Source organism: Sinocyclocheilus grahami, unplaced genomic scaffold (genome assembly GCF_001515645.1).
Source record: "Sinocyclocheilus grahami isolate Dianchi unplaced genomic scaffold, SAMN03320097.WGS_v1.1 scaffold1711.1, whole genome shotgun sequence".
NCBI lineage: Eukaryota > Metazoa > Chordata > Actinopteri > Cypriniformes > Cyprinidae > Sinocyclocheilus > Sinocyclocheilus grahami.
This window is the reverse complement of record NW_015506890.1, coordinates 79510-89274: the sequence shown is the minus strand read 5'-3', so window position 1 is coordinate 89274 and position 9765 is coordinate 79510. Positions and strand designations below refer to the sequence as shown.

The 9765-nt window shown below is 35.4% G+C and overlaps 1 protein-coding gene across 3 annotated transcripts in view; it reads left to right on the top strand.

Moving 5' to 3' along the window:
• Nucleotides 1–2792: 2792 nt before the first annotated feature.
• Nucleotides 2793–9765, top strand: part of LOC107572174 (MKL/myocardin-like protein 2) — a 38011-nt gene continuing 31038 nt past the window's right edge. For all 3 annotated transcript variants that reach the window (XM_016258586.1, XM_016258583.1, XM_016258584.1), the window contains exon 1: nucleotides 2793–2925. The gene's annotated coding sequence lies outside the window, so the exon portion shown is untranslated. The remainder of the gene's footprint in view (nucleotides 2926–9765) is intronic.

Below are 9765 nucleotides of genomic sequence, written 5' to 3'. Positions count from 1 at the left end.
TGCAACTTTACAGATCTTCTTTATGCACCAAGAGCTTGTAACACTCCAAAGAGAAAGGAAAAATTGAAATCGCATCATATGACCCCTTTAAACAATCTTACCAACCCCAAACTTTTGAATGGTAATGTGTGTGGCTGATTCAAGTTTCATACTGTCAAAAAATTAATTAATTAATTAATAAAAAAGTGATATAAATAGTATAATCGAAATGTTATTTTTTTTATATTAAATAGTTTACCAAAAAATTTAAGTTGTGCCTTTATCTACATTATTCACTGCAGTTATTTTTCAATTTTTTTTAATGTCCACAAAGCTTTTTATTTACACATCAAAGTCTAAAACAATTGTCTACAAAAAAAATTTAATTAAAATTAAAAAATGAACTATTATGAAAGTAGTCCATACTGAATGACTGATGTGCTATATAGTTTTCTGAAGTTATATGGAACAGACTAAAATTAAAAAATGTATTTTACTGATAATCCACCCATGATCCATCCCTTTCATTCCAATATGTACCTAAATGTGAGATAGATGGGAAATGTTGTGGGGTTTTTTTTTTAAAGATAATGTATACTGCTTTAGAACAACATGACAATGAGTACATACAATTATAAATAAAATAATTTTCATTTTTTTAAGTGAATTATTTGAGTTTTTTTATAGTGAGACCATATCTGACTTATAGCTATAGCTTGTGAAGTCACTTCATGTTCTATGTTCTGAGCTTTAATAAATCACCATTAACCCAACTTCTTCAGCCCAGCGGTTGGGTCATATTTCTGCTCTCACTTAGACGAATGTTCTAGGTCAGACCCTCTGGTCTGGTTGGCATGATGGACGCACACACCCTTCTGCATGTCAATTAACAATGTGACATTTCGCTCCACCATGGGATGTCATTATGGACGCTTGCAGGATGTGGCGTGAATTCTGAGGCCTGGCAGGACTTTAACCATCGCACTCTAAGAACTCACGGATGGCATGAATGCTTCAGCTATAAACGGCGACGTTCCCGCGTCATCATAGGAGGGGCACTAAATTAGATGCAGATGTTCAGCTTTCAGCATCCATCCATTGAGAAGGGTTTCATTACACACCAAATAACGCTCCTCAAACCTCCCCCATTCTCACTGTCTGACGCCGTCAGACAGCATATGCTTTCCCATCAATAAACATTTCACAATTAAGTTGAGTGTTTACATGTGTGTGTGTGTGTGTGTGTGCACTTGTGTACTTACTGCTCAGTTAGATCCATTTTACCATTAGAAACGAGGGTCATTGTCAGTTAACATTGACTTCCATTGTATGGCCAAAAAAAAAGAGAAAGAAATTACTATAGAAGTCAGTTGGAACGCTGTTTGGTTTCTTCAAAATATCTTTTTCTATGTTCCACAGAAGAAAGTTGGTCATACTGGTTTGGAATTGCAAGGGTGAGTAAATTATGACAGAATTTTCATTTTTGGGTGCGCTATCCTAACTCTCAGAGGTACAAAATCTGTCTCTGGGACAGTACCCTTTCAAAAGGTATATCTTTCATTTACCCCTGAAGTGTGCATTTTAGTACCTTAAAGTACACATTTGTACCTGAAGTGTATATATTAGTTCATTAATGCTTCATGTTATTATGATATAATAATAAAAGCTTTTGTACCTTTTGTATCATTGACATGAACCACTTTTTTAGGTCATGCCATAACAAGCTAAACTCAATCTAAAACCATTTTAAACAGCATTTTGCTAATTACTTCATAATGCTTTTTATGAATAATATGTTGACCATATAATATAAAAGTCCATGGACATGTATTAACTACCCACATACAGTATATAGCCTACAGTTATTGCATTTTGCACAAATAGGCCTATTTTGCCTATTCTGCTTTCATGTGTTCAGTGCATTCTCCTATACAGTGCAGTTTCATGTTATTATTATATTATCATTCTGAACTGCAACAACCTTGGGGAAGCACACAAAGTATTGTTGTTTTAAAAATTCGGTGACAACAAGGAGCTTGAATGTAGTTTTGTGAGTAATGAGCTGGAATGTTTTGCTGCCCACAGCTGTATCAGTTCCTCAAGAAATGTTCCTGTTGTTATATTTGGATATGGTCGTGTAATGATCACTGTTGGGCATGAACTGACTTTGAAAGCACACAAGGTGGCAGTGGCATACAGAAATATAGGTACAATTCAGTGTATATTCATAAAGTTTTTATTGTATTATTATTATTATTCATACTTAGGCCTATCTTAGTTCATCACTTTATCTTATTTCTCGTCATGTAATTTTGACTGTTTATTTTAAGAGCCCACTTGGACTGGTGACAGACATTTAGAAGTAGGCTGAGGGTTCACATCAGGGTCTGTAACTGATATGAGCTTATGAATCTCTCAGCAGCACACTAATAACCAGTCCTATGACATTATAAAAGTACTTTACTCCAGAACATCTTTCTATAAATATATTTAAATATACTACATCTATAAAAATCAGCTTTAATAAATTTCAGTTAATAGTTTTCAGCACAGAGGTCTAACATGATTTGACTAAATCACATAGGCTAAGTGTGCGCCTCAGAGGGAAAATCTCTCCTTAGCAGTGTAATATAATTTTTTTTTTTACATCTATGGGCATTGCATTGCTGCGTAGACTGTTGTTTACGTTTATCATTCAGAATAAGATGTTATGTTAATTACTATATGACTTGCACTGTTGAATGTTGATGTGGAATCACTTCGGAAGTGTTGTGAAGGGTTAACACAACTTCATTACATCACCGGCTAAACAACACAATAAGAGCGGCCATCTTTACCCACAGCAGCAACTGCTACTCCAGTAAAGAAAGAAAATAAGTGCCCTGTCGGAGTTGTATTGTATTCTAGACGTGTGGGAACACGTTTCAATTGGAAGCCAAACGAGCGGTAAGATAGTTATACAGTTTCATTGGTGTATCTATAAGATGTAACAGCCGCGCGCTTGAGGGAGTGAAGGACACTCCAGTCATTGTAATATGCTGCACGTGACTCTTTATATATGAAATACCTGCGCGATCATTCAGAATAATGAGTCACGAACTGAACTCTTATCTAACTGAAGGACTGTTATACCGATTTTCCCCCCTGATATTTTCGCTGCTGAAACGGTGTCATGTAACTTTCAGAACTTTTTAGAGTAATTTTAGGGAATATTTAGAAGCACCATTACATTGATAATAGTGGCGTCAGTTCTCGGTTATAGAAAGTTCAGATGACGACATTCGTCATTTATATAAATATAGACATGTAAATATTTTCAAAATATATACTGTATGTGTGTGTATTTTTATATATATATATACACAGAACCCGCATATTTTATACAAACAAAAAGTTTTATTTTGTATGCGATTAATCGCGATTAATCGTTTGACAGCTCTTATATATATATATATATACTTGAATTAAATTTTGACTGCTTGCATGCATATCATACACTGGTTTCCATACACTGGTTTTATTCAAGAATAAAATCAACCTGATGACTGTAGGATACAAAACAAATAATTTGTAAGGACTGTAAATTGAAATAGCTTCTAAAAGCAACAGCGGCACATTTCCACTTTGTACAGCGCAAGCATTCAAAGAGTATTCTAACAAAAAAATAAAAAAAATTTAAAAAGTCATTTAAGATGCATAGAATTAATAAATTGTGTGCTTCGCTCTAACTCAACAGGTGTGAGGTCACCGAGTGCGTTTTGAGTCGAGTATTTGTTACCATAAACAAGTGAAACCGTCTTGAGAGTTCATTAAATTGTTGTTGAGCATAGACACACTCTTGGCATTATGGGTGTGTCTGCAAGGCAGCATTGTTGAGCGTTCACATGCAGCGACCTTTAGCTTTAGCGTGATTTGTGTGGAGGTGTGGTGCCTAAAACACTCCCATTGTTTACTGCCACAGGCCTGACCAATTACTCTCTACTGCTGGTAGAAAATCCTTGATTAGCCCAGTTTTATGCCTAAATATAGTATGGACTATAGGCCACCTTTTCTTGCAATATTGAATACATTAATATTCACTAAATTCAGTTTAATAGGTTGTCATTTTCGACCTACAGTATCATTATTGTACACTTACAGTAATACTGTTATTGTGTTTCTGTCTATTTGCCGTCATTGTAGTCAAGAAGAGCATGACAGCCACCCAGGACTGGATGAACCAGATTGTTATTATTGATATTTATTTAAGCTTGTCATATTAATGGAAATATGTCAGGCAAACTAGACAAACAGAGTTGTGAAAATAGTGAATGTGTGTTATGATTTAAGAATAATATTTGCAAGCAGCTCTTAAATGGCACAGCCACGTGTTTTGTTTATCCATGCCTGTTAGCTTGCATGGCATCAAATGCAAACTTATTTTCGCGGCTTCTCGGCTCACATTTTTGTATTTAATCTATAATGATCAAATATTATTCTCTGAACAACGTAGTCTGTTCTCGCCTAAATATAGCTCATGCTATGGACGTTGACTTGCAAAATAAAGCATTCTTTATTGATGACAGGCTGAATCTTACCCACCGCAGGTGTCAGTTCACCACAGCATATTTCACACACATGTCCTTCGTCAAACAGCGTGTGCTGAAAAGATAAATGGTGAGGACCGTTCTCTGTCTGTGAATCAATTTAAAGGAATTCTTTGACTTTGTGTAAAACAACGGGCAGTGTTTTGATACTACCTTCCATCATCTGGTCAATGTCCACACGTCTACAGTTAAGACAGGATCTTTAGACTACAGCTGGACTTGAAAGCTGTAGGTCCTGGTATTTATAGTGGCTGTAAGCATGATGTGTCCCTGGTGGTCTGGACATTGTTTTCTTAGTCTGCTGCGTCGCCTGTTTGACTTAAAGTTTGCGGCCTCAAGCTTGTTATCGTTACCTGTTATCATCGGGTAAATGTTATTTTGTGCATTAGAACTGTAGTTTGGAAATGTAAAGTTCACAAATAAGAATGAGGTCATTGCTTAAGTAGATATCACTGTTCCGTTAAACTAAACATCTTCCTGGCTTTTTGAGTTCATATTTCAAACAGATGCCTGGTGAAAAGAGAATCAGGACAAATAAGCCCCCCCACCCCACCCCACCCCCACTCACATGACACAATAACATTCCACTGAGATGTCATGTGATGCGACCTCACAGGCTTTGATGCTGATGAACCAGATTCATATCCAAGCTCAGGTGTCCTTAGATCAAAAGCCGTCAATGTAATGAGTAAGTCAGCTCGGCCAAACCAAAATTTAAGCTTCTCAAATGGTCAACGAACTTGCGTGGGATGCGTTCTGATAAGATTGTGCAAAATGACTCGTTGGGTTGTGCCTGTTTTCCTCATATGTCGGTTCTCTCTGAACCATCTCCTTTAATATATTACTGAATGGGAAAGTCTAGTAGTCAGCATGCATTGTTAAATAATATAAATATTGTCTGCCAAATCAAAGTCATTTGGTGCAACTTAATGCAGAAACATGGCGGAGGAAACAGGAAATGCATCATAAAAGTACCCTCAAGATTGAGTGTCAAAGTCAAGAAGTCTCTTAAATTATCAGATGATTTTATTGCATGACAAGGTTCAGGTTGCAAAATGTTATGTGCTGTGACTCCCCAAAAATGAATGATATATGATTTAATATGCATATATATATATATATATTTATATTTAAAGGACTAGCTCACCCACAAATGAAATGAAAATGTACTCACCCTCAGGCCATCCAACATGTAGATGAGTTTGGAGAAATTTTGCGTCACGTCACTTGCTCACCAATGGATCCTCTGAAGTGAATGTGTGCCATTAGATAAAAAATGCAATAATCATAATAATAATCCACATGTAATCCACATGACTACAGTCCATCAATTAATATGGTGTGAAATGAAAAGCTGCAGGTTTGTAGGAAACAAATCCATCATTGAGGCGTTTTTTATTTCAAGCCATTGTTTATGATGTAATGCTAATTTCCCCAGATCTGTTCTAATGAAGAAACAAACTCATCCACATCTTGGATGGCCTGAGGGTGTGTGCATTTTAGGCAGATTTTCATTTTTGGGTGAACTATTCCTTTAAAAATCTTTTTTGAAAATAATGATTTAGATGTACGCTCGCATGTATTCAAGAAAAATAATTTGTTACTTTATGGTTATACCACATTACAGTCATGTAACAGTCATGCTGAAAATTAAAATCTTAATTATGTGAAAAATATGAAAATTAAATTATAAAAAGGGTTTCAAACCCACATGAATAGAGATAGGCACATAGATCTTTAACATTTTTCTCATTATTTATCTTGAAAACTCTATTTTGTCTTTGACACAGCTGTCGTTGTTCCAGTTTGTTTTTGAGTAACTGTAGCACTGATGTCTGGTGTTGATATGTTTGTTTACCCAAAAAGAACACTATGAAACTGCTTATTTCATCACTCTGGTCATTGTTCGAAATGATCAACAAGATTATGTCATTGTTTGCCACATTGTTGCTTGATGAAAATAGTAAGCTACCATGAATCAGACATCCAAACATCTGCTGTTCTGAAAAAGATGCATAAGGTTTGTGCTAATGTAGTTTCACGGAAATCTAATAAAAACGCATTGTAACTGCATGTCTTACTAATTGGGTTGAATCATATTATCAAAAATGGCAAGTAGATTCTGAGAAGTAACTGTATGGTCACGTGGAAACCAGAGAGTCAGCTTTTAAATTGCATTAAATCCTTGATGAGCACCACTTTTAAGTAAATCTGCATCTTTTGGGGATTTGACTTTAAATTCAATCAAATAAACCTCATCAAATGCCGAGTAGTTGACAGCAAGCTATTTTGATTTCTGGTTTATGGGCCAATGGCATGAGGGGAAGTGGGAGGGGCAAAGGCCATGTGTGCTGTGCTCAGGGACAACCTCTTGGGAATTAGCTGGCTTTCTGGGAAAGTTAAAAATGTGGGATAATTTTTGGGAATGGTAAAGGAATTTTCCCTCTTCTCTTTCCTTTTCCTCATTTGAGCGGCTCTCACAGTGTTTTCTTTGTGCTGACTCCTGATGCCTGCATTCTCTGCGCACACATGGAAAAGCGTTGGAGGGGTTTCTTTTTTATTTCTGATGCTTATTCTGGCCGGTCTCACAGCTATATTTAGCAGCACTGCTGACCCCCTCCAGTTTACTGTGGATGAGTCATTCAGTGTTTGTGTGAAGAGAAGTTCTCATTGTGTAGTAATGCGGCCATAATGTGTCCTGCCAAACGCCACTTGGATTGGTGTTTGGACTTTATGGAACAATGTTAACTATTTTAATAAACACAACTGAGAAACACACCTAGGATTTTTTTCCATTCAACATCGCAAACTCCGACTTCAGGCTGGAATACACTACACAATTTTGTCCTGATTTGAATCGACGTTAGTTCCCAAAAGTTAGAAGCAGTGTAAAGATTTTTGGCCGGTCGTAATTGACAGATTTCACAGGAAATTGCGTAGTTTATGATGGACTTGTATTTTTTATCTTCAGACTTTGATTTTATCCAGAGATATTACTATCAGAGAATATTTTGAGCCGGTTTGAGGACACATTGTTTTCATTTGCAACAAGCCGCATGGTTCTGTGGGGCTTTGTTGTGTTCAGAACAACTTGAATATCTAGTGTGACAGCTGTTTAGAGTGTTATGTTTTTCTCTAAAAACATTTACAAAAGTTGTTAAGTTTATGATGCCTAGGGCCAGATTTATCTACAACTTGCACCGGCGCAAACCTTCTTTTGGCATTAAAAAACTTGTGACAGGATTGACTAAAAACATGCAGTGAACAATTAGCAATAAAAAAGCATGGACCTAGTTATTTTTGTGGCTGCATATGCATTTGTTGGAGTTTCCCTTTCAGACGCAAAATTTATGGTAAAATAATATTTAGAGGTGCAGTGTGTAATATTTAGGAGGATCTATTGACAGAAATGCAATATAATATACACATGTTTTCAGAGGTGTATGAAGATCTTACATAATGGACCGTTATGTTTTTATTGCCTTTGAGCAATTTCTATCTATGTACCAAGGTTATTTTCGTAAACTAAAACTAAGACTAAAACGATTGATGAAAAAAAACTATTTCGTAAACTGAAATAAAATAAAAACGTCAAAATAATTGAAAAACTAAAACGAAACTAAACTAACGACAGTTATTGAAAAACTAACTGAAATAAAATAATAATTATCAAAAATAAATAATCGTTTTCGCAATCATTACGTTCTCACCCCTTGGCAGAAAAATATACAAACTGTGTGGAGGTTTAGGGAAATAGCCTACATGTAATGGTGCATCATGACCCATTATCTGACAGCAGCACTAATTTAATTCTGTACCAGACGAGAACCGTTTGACATAAAGACCACAAGTCGTGACCCGAACCGCACTCGCATTAAATCTATTACATCAGGTAAGCAAGATTATTTATTTTATCATGTAACACAAGCAATCAAACCAACATTAGGCATTCTAAGTTGGTGTTTTGAAGAAAAAGACATGATAATTAACAGAAAAAAGATGAGAACGCGCATCCTTTCTGTAAACAACACAAAACTTTTGTCTAGCATCTTGTGATCACTCTGCCAGGCTTTTGAACAAATGTGCTTTGGCTAAGTCACATCATACTTATAATTCTTCATAAATGAAAAGAACATTCTGTTCATAATTTACTGTTAAATGCAATTGCCGTTATTATTGAATTTCATTAGTTCCAGTTTTGATTGATGCACGGCTGTTCACGGAAAAGTGAGCAAGACACCACAGTTACAATATGATTATGATTAAATAAGAAAAGACATATAACCAAATCAGGCTACATTTATTTTCATACTAAATATCTCAACACACATAATTGGATATGACATTAAGCGCGAGTTGTGTAGATTAATTTAGTAAAAAATAGGCTTGCCTGCTTTCTTCGGTGTATATGTGTATACTTTTACTATCTAATCAATCTCAGCATGCGTTTTGTGTCGCTATATGTTTCCCTCACTAATGTTAAATTATGCCTATGTCTTTCTTTGGCCTGCGTTCTGGAAGTGATCTGTTAATTCTGCTAAACTTTCATTAAAACTGAAACTAAAATAAACTATATAAAAACAAAATAAAAATGCATTCACAAAATAAAAACTAAACTAAAACGAACAAAAAAAATGAATTAAACTAATAAAAACTCAACTGAATTTTATAGCAAATTTGAAAACGATATTAAAATAAAACAAATTCTAAAATTCTAAACTATAATAACCTTGTGGGTCCCCTTGCATAGAAGTTGCTGTTTTCCATCGCCATGTTTCTACAGTAGCCCTAAACAGACACACTGCTCTACAGAGTGCATTTCGTCACTGTTGTTCTTGCGAATAAAATACTGAAAAAATGATGAACAAGTAACAACAATATTCACAGTAACATATTGGTTTACTGAATAATAATAAAGTATAATTCCTTAATTTACCCATGTAGAAGAAACTTCTTTGTCCTGTGTCAGCCTCCGTAGCTTCTCGATGTGCAATTTGCAACCTTACCACTAGATGTAAATTTACAAACTGCACCTTTAAATAAATTCTGCAATGTGATTAACTCGTTTTGCAGTCGTCAATTTACTGGTATTTGCATAATTATTTAGGACCCAATTTTGGATGGATTCATGAATAGTAGGTCAGTGCACTTAAATCAAAACGCGATATAAACTTGCCACTTCATGAGCATTTTACCATTT